Source organism: Melozone crissalis, unplaced genomic scaffold (assembly GCF_028551555.1).
Source record: "Melozone crissalis strain CALT ecotype California unplaced genomic scaffold, PUWL_Pcris_2 ptg000027l_1, whole genome shotgun sequence".
Taxonomy (NCBI): domain Eukaryota; kingdom Metazoa; phylum Chordata; class Aves; order Passeriformes; family Passerellidae; genus Melozone; species Melozone crissalis.
The window spans coordinates 22,918,580-22,934,219 of record NW_026535805.1 but is presented as its reverse complement, the minus strand read 5'-3'; the positions used below and the strand labels follow the sequence as shown (position 1 = coordinate 22,934,219).

At 40.3% G+C, this 15,640-nt stretch overlaps 1 pseudogene; it reads right to left on the bottom strand.

Moving 5' to 3' along the window:
• Window positions 1–1,497: 1,497 nt before the first annotated feature.
• Window positions 1,498–10,491, bottom strand: LOC128939302 (sulfotransferase 6B1-like; annotated as a pseudogene).
• Window positions 10,492–15,640: the final 5,149 nt, after the last annotated feature.

Sequence of the window (15,640 nt, the reverse complement as noted above, 5' to 3'; positions counted from 1 at the left end):
CCTTTTCTAAACATAGAGTTTTACACTTACCATTACTAAACATTGGGTTCCCTAATTTTCTCAATGTGTTACATTTCAAATTGTTTTGTCTTTTTTCCTAGTATTTTCAGCCCTCTATTCTGATCCCCAGATTTAAAAGTCAGTCATTTATGATACAGTGTATGATATTAGTCTACCCATCAGTGTTAAAAACAAGATTGAATGGGATCAGAACTCGCCACTAAAGGAGATTGCTTTAATTGCCCTCCCAGTTCTGCTGTCAACCAGTATATGCAGTGTGACCATAAGCAAACTATTGCAACCAAGTTCATCATATCCATGGGAACAAGTGGATATTCCTGAAAGTATTGCTGCTGCTGTCATTGCTTCTGAATGCCTTGTATTGCTGTTGGATGAATTTCTAAGTCTACTTCCAGTACTGTCAGTTCTGTAACCACATTTGTACATTGCCGTCTCCACAACAATTTGTGTCGTTTTAGTCACATAATTTCAGGCCTCCCAATGCTGTCATCTCTTGTATTTTCTGTCAGTGGCTTACTCAAGAGGTATCTTAAGGAGGATCACAAACTTCTTTACCAGAACTCATAATTTCTATTTCATTTTCTTCAAAATGTTCCACGGTCAGTTGCTTTGTCATTTTTGCTACTACATTCCTAAGTATCAAGTTAAGGTGACTGTTCTATACTGGTTCTTCCTTCTCAAGTTTTTAAACACTGAAGTTTTGTATCTTCTCCTCCAGGAATCTGGTACCTTTCTGCTTGCTTAGAGATGACTTGCAGTTGTTCAAACATGCCTTGCTGCAGGATTTTCTGCTGCTCTGCTTTTGAATCCTTTCATTTCTTTTCTAAATATTCTAAGTCTTACTTCTAGCATTTCAATTTCTTTACAAAACTCTGCATGTCCACTTATGTCCAAGCTGAATCAACCAGCTTTTGAAGAATGAAACAAAAATCTTTCAATATTTAATTCCTGCCAACTCTATCTTTTATCTTTACACTTTATCTGCCCAGGGGATGGATCTATATGTTGGCTGGGGCTTTTCCTGGTTTGAATTCAACTGTATTTAGAGGACCTCAATTTGCCTTATGTTTCCAGAACAGGTCCCTGGAAAAATCTGAAATACTCTGTCTAGAGAGGCAAATCCCAATGGCAGTACAAGAGATCTGGGTAGAGCCATGTCTCACACCATCACTCCTGACAACCCCGCTACCTCAACAGAGGCATTTTCATGAATGACACAAAGAAAGCAGAGGGCTTCCAAGGGAGGACCATAAAGTTGAGAAGGCTCAGGGATACCCTCATCACAATTTCCAGTACTTAAAGGGCAGCTACAAAGAAGATAAAGGCTCCCTATTCACCAGACACCACATGGAGAGGAAAGGAGGCAGTGAGGTCAAGTTTCATTTGGGGATGTTTAATCTTGATAAATGAAGTAAATTCTTTACAGCAAGAACAACCATTTGCTGGAAGAAAGCCTCCAGCCATGTGGTAGAATGCTCATCACTGGAGATTTTTGAGATATGATATCCAGATAGAATCTCATCCAGGCTCCCTTTCCCATGGAAGGTAGTACCAGATGATTTTTCAAGGTCTCTTCCAATCTGGGCTGCTCTGTCATTCTCTAGAAAGGAGTGCCTCCAAGTGAATCTTGCCTGTTAACTTCAGCCCATAATCTGAAATCCATCTTGGCATTTTGCATTTAGAAAGATGAAGACCCTTAAGGATGCTGATCCATTTTCCCCTTCTTTCAGCTTTCTCTAGCTTTGATTCAATTTGTACCGAAGTCATGGATGATCTCATTTGTCATAAAGCTTCTGTCATATCCCTATTTCTGCGAGTGATATTTTCTGTAAAGATGTTGACTGATTGGAAACATTTTTTAAGTAAAAATAACCTGCATACTAAATAATTAGAAATCATCTATAGAGATAGAATTTGTCTAGAAAGAAAAGAGGCATTTCCTTCCCGGTGACAGCTGGAAAAGGGCTGTTGAGTTTTTGTAAATAGGATTACTTGACATCTTCTTCAGCAAATGGGTGTAGCCAAAGATCTCACCACAAAACAAAATGCTCATCACTCATTAGTGTCGCTGTAAAGTCTGCAGCAATGACTATTACAGCAATTCTTAGGTGCTTAGATCCTTTGATCTAGTTTTCCAGTGTATAGCATTCAGATGGTCTGAGTCTGCCTTGCAAAGTTCTTATTCTGATCATATTTCATTTGTCTTCAGGCTTTGCAGTACAAGTCATACTTCAACTTTTTCCCAAGTTTTGTTCCTGCTATATGTTCTTCAAATGCTTTGTCCATTTTCTCATTCTGATCTTCAGTGAAAAGATTCTTCCAGTCACTTACACCACCTTCAAAGGAGCAGGGACAAACTCTTGAAAACCAAGACATTTCTTTTTTTTTTTTTTTTATAGAGGTGTCATTTTTATTGCATTGTGCACTAAATCGTGTAGATCCATTTTCCAGATTAAACATTTTTCTATACCAATGTAATTTTGTGCATTCGGTGGAGTTATATAGATATGTGAATCATCTTTTCCTACAATGTTAAAGAACAAACTCCTTTTTACGTGACTTAGTTCAAAAAGGCAGCCTAAAATCCTGTTTCACTCCATCTCTCTCCTCTAGACAGCTATGACTGGAAAAGAAGAAGATCATGAAGAATTAATTAAGAATCATCTGCCAGGAGGCAGAGCTGACCTTCTGCTCCTTCAGCAGCTTCAGGTTTGTGTAGTCATTTCTTTAATGTAAATTGCAGAAATAGATTCTGACGACCTGGATGCCCTCCTCATGTCCATGTCCCCCACACTACACTGCTAAGGTTACTCCCTTCCCTTCCCTCTCTTATGTCCGTCTTGATTCTTGCTAGCTTGGCTTACTTCTAGTGTGTAAGAGTGAACAAGAGTTTGGCAGTGGCCATCTCAGAAGATTCCCATACTCTCCTACAGTGTGGTCACTCCACTCAGGCTGAGTTTGGCCCAGTGCTGCCAGCTCCAAAGGCTGGGCACTTGGTGATCCAGGCACAGAGGTGGAGAGGAATTCAGACACATGACAGTTCCTCCTTCCTGCCAGCCATCTGTGAGCAGCCAAGAGTGGCTCTGCTGTGAGACCCTTGCTGTGCATCTTCCTCACCAGCCCTCCTTGGATAGTCTTCTCAAGCAAAGCAGTGATCACCTGCTTGACACTAACTTACAATTGTAACGTGAGTGCAGGAAAAGGAACCAAAGGATGGCCCATGTCCCACAGAGTGGCACATTTCTACCTCTGAGCCCCTTGGAGCTTCCTACCTTTGCGAAAGAGAACATTGCCAAGTGACCCATGGGTCTTGTCTGAGTTTTTCTTCATGGACTGGAAGCTACTCCTCTCTACCACCAGCTGGAGCTGTTCCTCAGTCAGAGGAATTCCAAAGAATGTAGCTATGTTTTTCACGCTCAGGGCAGGATTCTAGAATGAGGAATGTAAGATGTGGCATGACTTTCAAACAAATGACTCTGCTTTCCAAGGTGTTTGCACTTCCCTATATCTATCTGCTGGCTGCATACATAGTGTATTCACAGAGTTCTCTAGGACTAGGGTGGGTCATAATGTTTCTCTTCTCCTTAATTGTTTTGGAGGAGACATGAGCTGCCTTCCTGTAGATTACAAAATATTATATATGATTTACAGTTGTGTAAAATATACCCTGCTGAAAACACAAGAGCTCCTTCCCAAAGATTGATTACTGTTGATTTAGATTTACAATTATTTGGGCTTATATTACAGAATTCACAGAATGACCGGGTTTGAAGACACCTTAGAGATCATCGTGTCCAACCCATGCTCTAGCACCTCAACTAAACCATGGTATTGAATGCCATATCCAGACTTACAGATAAATAAAAAATAAGAATCATTTTCACAAGCAAAATATTAAGAGGGCCTTTATGTTTGAATTTCACCACTTCTTCCCTTAAAACAGATTCTTAAAAGAAGAATCTGTCTCACACACCTTGGATGCCCTGCATTCATATAAGAGTATATTAGTTAAAAAAAAACGTCCCTTCAAGTATAAAGCATTTGTAAATATTGAAAACCTTACCTCTTTTACCTCTTCATAAGTTATTGTCATAATATTTTCTTTGTCAGCATATTTGTTCCATTCAGAGTGGTATTCAAAATAGCATCCCCAGGCCACTAAATAAAGCAAAAGGATCCAAAGATGAAGAATAATTTTAGATTATGCAAGTTTTGCTCATTAAGTTGTGTCAGCCAAGGGCTTTATTAATCAGATTTATGACAAAGTTCACACCCTTCTGTGGCAATTATCAGTTGTGCTCCCGTCTTAGGTATATGATACCATTTGGAATTCAGAAAATAAAACTTGTTAGCATTTCAAGTCAGCTCTGAGTTCACCAAAAAAGCTATCATCTTGCCAACCATCTTGTAAGACTCCCTTAATCCAGTCTAAAACTCTGTTGAACCTCTCTTCTGCTGGACATGTGCTACCTAAAACTCATAACTTTAAACTAGTGCTATTACTTTTTAAAAATTCATTAGAAATTGTCCCCTTTTTAATGCACTAGACTTAGACCAAATAATTCCTTTCATCCAGTTTGGTTTGGAGGTGATTATAAAGTTCCATGGACAGAACATGATGGACATAGGAGGGCAGGGAGTAGGGGGGACCCAAGACAGAGATAAGGAAGAACTGCCTCTTCCAGGAAAAATACAAGTTTGTACAAATTAAAAAAGCCTGTGGAAGTGAAGTTTTGACAAATATTTATCCTCAAGCAGTAAGGCAAGCATGGAAAACTTCAGAATTCTAACTCTCAGTGTTTAATCTCTGGTTTGTACTGTAAACTAAAAATTCCTAGAGAAGCTGATTTACCAAAGAACAAAGGTTTTTACACAACAAGAAATCATTGGACAATTGAAACAGACAAAAAATTATACTGTACTTTTCTTTGTCATGAAATCTGTGAAGAAATCATCCCAGGTCTCATAGGAGGGAAGAGTAGGCAGGCCATTGCAAAAGTGGTAGAAAGATGTAGCAACATCTTTTGGATTACGAATCAGTAACAATATCTAGAAAAGAATTATATTACTACTTAGAGAGAAAGACAGGGCGGACTACAGCACAAAAAAAGAAATAACAATAATATACTTTATAACTGCAGTTGGGGATTTCTAATGCCTTGCTTGCTCCTGCAAGAAGTAGTAATTTCATTCCCAGATCCGGGAATGCAGCAATTAATTTTGCTTTGGTACCATAAGAAGATGGTTGCCTAGAATTATTATCTTTAACTGATTAACCAAATTATTTATGCAGAATCTAAGTATGTTTTGCTCAATACAAGCATAGTTCATCATTTAAGTGGAAAACTCACAAAAATATAAATTCTCATGGAAATTTGACACCTTGAAGCCCTCACTTGCAACAATGCCATAAAATTCCTCCCACAGGAAATCACATCAAAATCCATTTTGTCTCTGGAGGATTTGTTTAAATCCTGCAACTCTCTTGTGGAAACTGTCGCAAAGGGACAAATAAGGGCAAACTGTGGTTAAGTGAGGTGAATGGCACTTCTTAAATATGTAGAGCCTTAAACATGTAGAAATGGCCAGGCTAAACACTTGTGTAAAAAAGACTGATTCTGAATATTGGCAGGAAAGCACTACATTGGCTCTTTAAAAAATAAATCTGTTGAATTGTTTGCTTTCATACATTAAAATCAGCACTCACCTTGGCATTGTTTTGGAAGACAGATTTGGGAAGATTTTCAGGACGGAGATGAGTAACCATAAATCTTGGAGAAGGTAATTTGGTCATTCGCTTGAAGAATTGGAAGGGGGAAAGTGGACAGTTAGTACAAGTATTCTTTTCATTAAACTGTGCTAACATGTGGCCTTGATGAACTTATCTACAGTTATTGGCTGATTGAAGTGGGGTTTTTTTGTTTTTTAGTCAGTGTTGTCCTGGGATATTAGTGGGCTGCTCTGAGTAGCTCTAATCTTCAAAAGCCTATGAGCAATTGGAGAAAGGACTATCCATTGTTTGTTCTCTTCAGTGATAATTCTCTTCAGGTCTGGTAGACAAGGGATCAAACCTAGAGGTGGGGTACAGATTAGCTGTCTCTGAAAGCTGAAGCATCTCAAAGACTGAGAGAGGGGAGGAGGAGGAAGAAGAGCTAGTAAAAGAGACAAATGCTAATATTACATGATTTGACACTTCATGAAGCTCTTCTTAAATACAAAAGATGCTATGTTGAATTTCTGAAGTTTATATGTATCTCATGGTATGTTCTCCTCTCAGTCCCAATGAAGTGTCTCTTTATTTGTATGTGTTCAGTATTTGACAGTCCAGGGTAAATTAATCCTGACCAGATGCCACAAAAAGAGGAGTGGTAAAGTTCGTATGAAACAATAGAATAGATCATACTTCATATACTCAGTATTTGAAGCACATAATGTTGATCATTTCCATATATATTCTGTTCCCACCTTATATTTCTCAGCATCTCCAACTTCGAGGTAGGGGAATTCTTCTTGTTCTTCAGCATTCACACTGCTTTCACTACCTGGTGTTTTCTTTTGAGATATGGCTATCAGATCAGTTAAGATTTGACTTAGCCAGTTTGTGCCTGAAAGATGAAAAGTACAGTAAAACATTTAGAATGGACAGAAATGGATTTACCAGGAAACCCAAGAGGTGCAAGTACTACCAGGTGAGTTACCTGGTCTCCTTTCATGTCATACAATCACAGCTGACTGTCTGGTCAATCACCACCCAGGATCCTACCTTTACTCCTCATAAGGAGATATTTCTCCAACTCGAACACTTCAGTACACTGTCAATTAACTTGTATACTGTAAACTGACTAATCAGGGAGAAGAACCACAGAGATTCAACGAGGAAAATCTGCCTTAATGTAATAAATTTATTGTGACACATATAAGGGAGACTGGGGTGATGAACCTGTACTCAAAAACCTAATGTATTAAGAGTTTTCTGGTTTGCTGGATTATCTTTGGAAGAAAGATGGGTCACAGTACTTCAAGACAGGAGCAGAACTAGATCAAAAAATTTTGCACTCATTTTCTTTAACAATAGGAAAAACCCTCTGAAGGGACATTTCCTAGACACGCTTGTTATCTTTTTCTTCAAAAGATAACAAAGAGCCTGCACAGATCTCCCATCTCTGATTTACCATGTCCTGACTTCTGGACACTGGATGCCTACATCTTTCTCACTGCAATCTTATCTAGTGCAATCCAGTGCATAACATTTCTTCAAAAAGAAAGATCAATAAAAAAGCAAAAACTTCACAATCCTTTCAGCTATGACTATCCACTGTAAAGCAGTGTGAACCAATTTCTGTAAGAGAGAAACACCAAAATTAAAGTGTATCTGAGGCACAGCTAATCCAAATTTTTGAATTTCATGTGGACCAGTGCTTTGAGGCATATTGAGCAAATAGGTAGGGTAAACTTGCAACCCTAGGAAAGATGTCCTCTTGATTTTCCTTAAAGAATACTTAAAAAACAATGTAATCACTTCAAGGAATACAAAAATATTTTTGATAGCTATTTCCTTACATCTATGTGCAATAAACTAAAGAGTATTGAATATACCATTTGAAGGCACCAAGGGCTTCATTGTAAAAATATAAAACTCTTAACTGAGTAGATTGTGGAATATCAGGCGATCTAGTTACCTCTGGTGTAAAAACTGTATTTTGATTCTCTCCAGTTTGTGCATTTAACTTCATGACTATAAAAGTAAAAATAACAGAAACCATCTGATGCTATAGAAAAGAAAACCAGAATGTTTTTCACAGTCTAATGGAAAATTTCCTATGTCAAATATTCGTAAATAATTTCTGGAGCTTTTTGAGAAGGAAATCAGTTTTAAAATATTGGTGAACATTCTAAATACAATTATTTAGCATAAGTTATGTATCATATTATATATATTTCATATATTTAGTACAAACCTTGTTACTTGCTATTACAGAACCTTGTTTATAAAAATAATTTAAATATATTCACCGGATTTAGGGTATCCTGCCAAAATTACATCATCCCTTCTGGCTTCAAAGGACTCCAAGGCTTTGAAAATTTCAGGACTGCAAACAGTAGTAGGGTAGAGAATTCCCTTGTAAGAAAAGAGCAGTTCATCAGGACGCAATGAGTTGGCAGCTGCCATTGCCTTATCTACCAAACCAATAAATGTTTTCCTGGGCTTCTCCATTCTTCTTCTTTCTCTCACTCACACACAGGCTCTGTCACCGTGTGAAATGCTGTGTAGAAGGAGAAACCCACAGATTGTCCTTTAATAGGTGCTTGGTTTGTTTTTTTTTTTTTTCTTAACCGTATGAGCAATAAACTTACCTCTTTCTGAACCTGTAAAGATATATACAGCTACAGTCAAAGACCTTTGAAATCAATAGAAGTTGAATATTAACTAACAAGATAAGCAGACAAATGCAATTACATTCAAGGATAAGGGGCTTAGATAATTTCTAAACATCATGCCTAAAATTCTGTGATTACAACACAGAGTTTGGAAACAGAATCGAACAAAATAGAATGACAGGAATTGCAGATTGGAATTGAAATATCATGATGAAAATCCTCAAGGCAGCTCATCTCTTTCCACTACTTGCTGCTACTATTTTCTTTTTTTGTTTGCTATATCACACATCATTCTCCCCAAAGGTAGATAAAATGTGTTGGGACTGGGAGAGAAGATGTTCAGTGCACTAGAGACTGAGCTGAGGACACTCCTGTGAATGTGGCTGGCTGCTCCCTGCTGCTGGAGCCCAGGAGGGCACAGGGGCACAGGCACTCTTGGGCCACTCGTCAGACTGCACTACAGAGGTCTGTTTTCCTGGTGTCTACCCAAAAATTACTCATTTCTACATTTCTTTAATGAGCTCAATCATTGTTTGACAACTGATCAGTGCTTAGGCAGGTGGTGACAATATAACCTCAGCTACAGTGAGTAGTGTTTATCATGCACTTCACATGATGAGCTGCTGACTGCAGTGACCCCAGTAAAGGAACTGGCTTTAGGCTCAGATTCAATGTTTAAGTCTCTGGCAAAAGGATGGATATGTCACAAAAAATGAGAAAATAGTTCCCCCCCAAAATTTATGCCAAGAATTTACATGCCATCCTTTCTTATCTCCATCTCTTGACTGCTGCCTGTTGGGCACTGGAAGGAATCAGACCAGTAACTACATACCTGCATGCTTTTGCCATTTGCTCTCCCCAAGGAATTCAAGGGAGATCCAGGGCTCTCCCTGGTCCCTGAGCCATAATGCTGTGCCCATGGGATGATCTAGCCCTACATTTTTACATCTACTTTTTCCAGTCCATACAAAATCCTTTGCTTTTCCCTTCATCTCCCTTCTTTCTGTAAAACACTGTCAGCATAGAAAGACTACCTATGTACAGGCATAATCTGAAACCAGTGGATATCACATGGCCTGGTCCATCTGATCAATGACGAGTGCCAAAGGGCACAAAGTTGGCACAACCTGCACCATTTATTTCACTGACATCAGCTAAAAATTGCTGTCCTATGAAGTAGCACTTTTGCTGATTCTTCATGTGCAACTAGCCACCCTAGCAAAACCAAAAGCAGCTTACTTAATTTTTCTTCCTTATCTTCCCTTGGCATTAAACCTCATGTCCTGGACTAAAGATAAGAAAATGTGTTTACTTAGTATTTTTACCTGTTGGCATAAGAATTAGTTGGGACAGTCATCCCTTATTGTGGAAAAAGAGGGAAAATGACCTGTAAATTATTGGTGTCATGTCATGCAATAGCATTGTGTTGGAGTAGGGTTTCCAAAATGTGAAAAATATTCCAGAGAAACCTTCCGAGGATTTCCAGTGTATTTTTGCAAGAAAGGGCAGTGAGACCAATTACTCCGGGGAAGTATATTTTATTCTCATGAACCAGAAAAAAAAAAAAAAAGCCAAACCCTGTATTTGTGGAGGAAAAAACAATTAGGAGACATAAGTAATGAGGAGGGATTTTGAGGGTAGTCATATTTCTTGACTACAAAAAGAAGCAGGATCAAGATTTTGTAATGTGAGCCTTTGATACAGACATCTGCCATGACACCTGAGCTGAGAGACAGGAGAAGAAGTGCCTAGCCCCACCCATGTGATACATGACCCTGTGATCCTGCAAAATCCAGAGACTGACAAGAAAGCATCACTTGATTCAAAATTTCTAAAAAGCAGCTTTAAAACAAATAGTGATTAAAAAAAAATTAAAAACAGATTGAAGGATTTGATTCTCTCCAGATTAATGGTATTTGTAGTTCAAGCCACCACCGTTACTCTGAGGGTTTCTGACTTCCCACACTGACCAGACCTGGTTATGGAGCTTTGCAGAAGGAGGCTGGAGACATTTCTGTGACAGCTACAGGACAGTGCCAGCTGGCCCTTACATAGTGCACTGATCTGCCCATGCAGATCCATTCCCTGTTAAATGAAACAGCTTCAAAGAATGAAAGCTTCAAAACATGTGCTCCCAAATGCTAAATAAGAAGAGGTATGTGTTTATACTTATTTCTTTGATCTGTGTTTATCTGAGTAAAACTCTGCAGAAGGTTTCCATAAATTAGTCCTTTTAAATAATCTACTTAGTTTTTAAATAGTTCCATTAAAATTGATCTCTTCAAGAAAGTGCCTTAAAACTGCTCTGATTATTCATCTGGAAGGAAGTGGCGGAAGTGGTGGAAGAGGAAGGAAGGAAGTGGCAGAAGGAAGGAAGTGGCGGAAGGAAGGAAGGAAGTGGCGGAAGGAAGGAAGTGGCGGAAGGAAGGAAGGAAGGAAGGAAGGAAGGAAGGAAGGAAGGAAGGAAGGAAGGAAGGAAGGAAGGAAGGAAGGAAGGAAGGATCATTTAGCATTATGCATAATGTTGACTTTACAATATAGAAAGTACTGCTACAGAGATGAAAAATATCTAATCCTCAGTACCAGATCAGGGTGGATTTTCTTGACTTCTCTAAAAGACCCTTTGGGCTAGGGAACTAATGTGTTGTAAACTTTTCTAGGATCCTCCTTCATCTTTTCTTTTCCTCTAGAATAGTAGATTCTTCTTCATGCTGGTCCCTTTCCCTGATCAGATCAAAGCTTGTCATCTATTCAGATTACTCCACTGTAGTTTGTCTACGGAAGCATATTCTGCTCCTTCTGCTACCCAAAATTTCCCACATCTCTTCTTAACTTTCCTCTCGACAGCTGTTTTTTTGAGGCTCAGCTTTGCTGTCTTTGGAGAGTTTCCATTCTTGTAATCTCCTCTCTGGAACAAGGTAGGAAATAAGCAATTTTCCACAGCTTTCATAATCTCTATTAATGTATTGGTTAGTTGCCAAAGTTGCAATGGCTAACTGCCCTCTCCCTCCCATTAATACTACACAAGATAGTATGAAAGAGTAGGCCAGTAAATACAGATAATGTCATGACAGACAATGCTGGAAAAATAATCTTATACTAACCTAAAAATATCAGATATATGTCAACAAATTCCCTAACCATTATCTGGTCTCAATGATTACAGAGTTAATTTTCTTCCCAGTAGCTGGTAGAGTGCTGTGTTTTGGATTCAGAATGAGAATAATGTTGATAACACACTGATGTTGTAGTTGTTGCTATTAGTGCTCACCCCCAGCCAAGGACTTTTCAGTTTCCCGTGCTCTGCCAGCCAGCAGGTGCACAAGGAGCTGGGAGGGAGCACAGCCAGGACAGCTGACCCAAACTGGCCAAAGGGATACTCCAAACCCCACAGAGTGTCCTGCCCAGTAAATGAACTGGGAGAGTTGGCCAGGAGGGGCTGATCACTGCTCAGGGATGGAATGGGCATTGGGCAGTGGCTGGTGAGAAATCGTGTTGTGCAGCCCTTGTTTCTCCTGGGCTTTATTCTCTTTTTCTTTTCAGAATTATTATTAGTTGTTATGAATAATATTATTTTGTTTTTATTATAGTTTATTTCAATTATTGAATTGTTCTTAACACACAGATTTAACTTTGTGGTGGTTTGACCAGGAAGAAGTGGGAATTCTGGGATGCTGTGGTCAAACCAATGGGTGCTCGGATTTTGATATTGGCACCTGGTGTGGCCAGTTGGGTTTGGACACACCTCCGAGAACACACAGGGGTTAAAAGCAGAGCTTCACGCCTGGGAGGCTCTCTTGGGACTTCGAGGGACCGAGGGACGGAGGTCGGATCTCCCTTCCCTCGTCCAGCCGCTGCTGCTGGGCGGGGGAGGGGCAGGGGGCAGCCATGTGGTAGGCCTGGGCCTGGACAGAGATGGGGGGTGAGGAGGCCCTGGAGGATGGAAGGGTGGAGGAGCCCCAAGAGACATCGGGCAGCCACCCCCCCCCCCCCCCCCACCCCCCCGGGAGAGTCGGCGACAACGAATGTGATAGCAGCCGGCCCAGGAGGAGAAAGGGGGGGATTCAGCGAGGGAGGAGGTGCCCAGCCGGAGCAGCAGCGAGTGTGGGAGCTCTGGGACAGGCAGAGACTGAAATTTTTAACCCCTTTCTTTCATGATTGGGACCTCGCAAAAATGCTGATCCTCCTCAGAGCTGGATAAGAAGAGAGATAAGAGATGAGATAACCAAGGACCTGGCCCGAAGGACGTGGAGAAGGCTTGCTGAGTGGAGAGAGAGATGATTGGAGTGGCCTTTTGGCTGGACTTTTCTTGTGTAGCCATAGACTCAGTTTTATTCCTGTGACACAGAGACTGCACTTAGGGGGAGGCAGTGCCTCAGAACCAGGAGGGTTCATTGTGGGGACCCCTCGGCCCCAGGGGGTTGGAAAAAAATGGGGGGGACAGATGTCCCAAAGCAGAGACTGTGCCTTTTTGGAGTGAGACAAGGCATCCTTAAAAGACAACCCTAAAAGCAGCTCTGGTCCATGCACAGTGGTGAGAGCACTGGGCATGGAAGGAAGATGTCACAAGTGGCAAAAGGACATTTTCCGGGCGGTGCCGAGTGACATGGAAGCACACGAGGTTTCGGCGTGTTTCCAGGGGAAGCCTATGGTGCAAGAAGGACTCCTCTCCTCTTCATGGACTGAAGTTTGAGTATTCTAAAGGGTGGTGCCAGACTGGGCAGTTGGTGATTTGGGGGAATGTATCAGATTGGGAAATTTTTGGGTGATGGGGAGGAGGAAAGTGCTTTTTTGTAAGGTGTTCAATTTTTTTTCCCTTATAGGTTTTTCCTTCTTTTCTTGTAGTTTAGGTAATAAAGTTTTCTTTATGTTTAAGCTGGAGCCTGCTTTGCTTATTCCTGGTCACATCTCACAGCAGACACCAGGGAGAAGATGTTCTCATGGGGGCACTGGCTCTGTGCCAGGCCGAAACCATGACAAACTTCTATCTGATTCTCCTTCCCATGTCACCAGTAGAAGGGGAGGGTGATGATCTGAGTGAGAAGTTGCATGGTACTTAGCTGCTGGCTGGGATTTAACCCTGACAAACCACAAAAAAATTATTTGCTTGGGGTTTTTTTTGTTTTATCAAATCTTCTCCAACTATTTTGGTAAAATTGATTTTAAAAGCTGGAAGTCTCTGGCTAGAACTTCAGCAATAAATGTGAGGAGCCAAGCCAGGGACCTCAAGAAATCATCTGTTGCCTCATCATGTATCTATACAATTTGACGTTAAAAGAGGAAGGGGAGGAAGGAGCAAAGAAGAATGCCACAAAACACTCAGTGATGTCATGGAAGACTTTCTGATTCTTGCCAATGCAGTAATGTCCTCTTACCTTCAAACCTGCCATTAATCCCATTCTGGTCTATGCCCCTCAAATAATCAAAGCTCTAGAGCCTTTAGTACAGAAGTAATTAAGTAAGTAACACATTCAAAGTGTAATGTGGCAATACAAATGAGGCTGAATATAAAAGGCAAATGTAAAGTATGCTAAATTAAGCTGATTAAAGAGGCATTTGAAACAGGTCATCCAGATGCATGAAAATAGTTAGTCCTGCCACATTCTTTGCAAAATGAAAAAGGCATTTTAATTTTCAGTATATGAATTTGAATGCACAAATCAGGATTATCAATGCAACTTGCTCAGTAGAGCACATAAGACATCAGTAGGTATATTCTTGCAGGTCGGGTCTTAAGCATAAGGTGAAAATTAAGTATGCCCAGAGAGAAGATAATTTAATTCCTTTTCTGAAGACATTATTTGAACTGGGGTTTCTTCCACTTGAATTATCAGACATTTAGTTTTATTCAAATATGGTATTATGACTAGAAAATCATGCAAAAAGAACTACAAAATGTTCTCAGCACATGTTTCTTAGTGGCTTTTATTGAGTTCCAGACATGGCACTGTTAATCAATCCTTTAAAAAGTTTAAAGAAGAATTGATAGCTAATGACCTGTGGGCTAATTCAAATGCTAATTGCCTAGCTATCGGGAAGACAGGGGCATGACCAATAACAACCTATGATCTTGGCCCATGATCTTGGCCCAATTCTTTCACCTCCTGCTGCCTCTGAAGCACCAGTGGTGTGTTGCAGAGAAAGACAAGGGCTGGAAGAAAAACTGGGAGGAGGGCATCCATTGCACCTACCCTTAGAGGGTATGGAGAGGAGGGAGCAGAACACCTCTGTTGATGTAAAGGAACAGAGAGGGAAACAAGACTTTGAGCATCTCTTCCTTTGAAATACCTGGTTATCCACTCTCTGGTATGATAACCATTGTGTGGTAACTGCTTTTCTGCTGCCTTCAGGATAAACTTAGCAGCATAGCTGTCTTGGTAGCATCATCTCTAACAAACACAAGCTCACTCCAGTGACTGTGCAGCACTGAGTCTTAGCAAACAATTTTTTCTAGAAGGACCAGGTGGCGACCGCAATACAAAGACATCTAACCACTTCCTGAGAGGCAAAGCTGGTGCCAAACAGGCAATTCAAGCCCTGCAAGACACAGACTAACAAAGCTACTGTATCAGTATCTAGCTTCCCAATAAGTCTTTTTTCAAGTCCAAATACAAGTATCTCACAACTGTCCATGTGTCCTCCCCAGCTTCATGCAGCATCTCATCAATAACAATGTGAGATTTCTGAGGAAAGTGAAGGGAGACTTGCAAATTCTAGCGATGATCATCGATCTCCGATTTATTGATCCAGCTTACATACTTTTATAGTAGTGTTAATTAAACTCATATATATTGCAAAAAACGAGCTCATCATTGGTTACAGATTACATGTCAACCCCTCCTTTGTTGCTAATACCTGTGGCTTTCTTGTTGAGACTAATACTTGTTTTTTATCGGGCTGCTGACTACATTCAAGGACTCCATGTTTTTCACCATGTTTTTCTCATCATTTGATCAAGAACGCAGTTTTTGTTTTTCTCGTAATCAGAAGGCTGAGAACTTACTGCTTACAGCTGCTTTTTACTGCTTAACCAGCTGTATATGATCATGGCCCTTTTCTATAAGCCATGTATGAACAAAACTCTCCAACAGATTTCTGCACTTTATTTTCTCCCTGAGGAAACTCTGTATTCTGTATTCATTGCTAATGAATACGGAAGATTATTTCAGCAAAGATGTATGTGCCAGACTAGCTGAAATTCCTCTACAGTGCCCAGGGAATCCCCAGAGCCAAGCAAAGA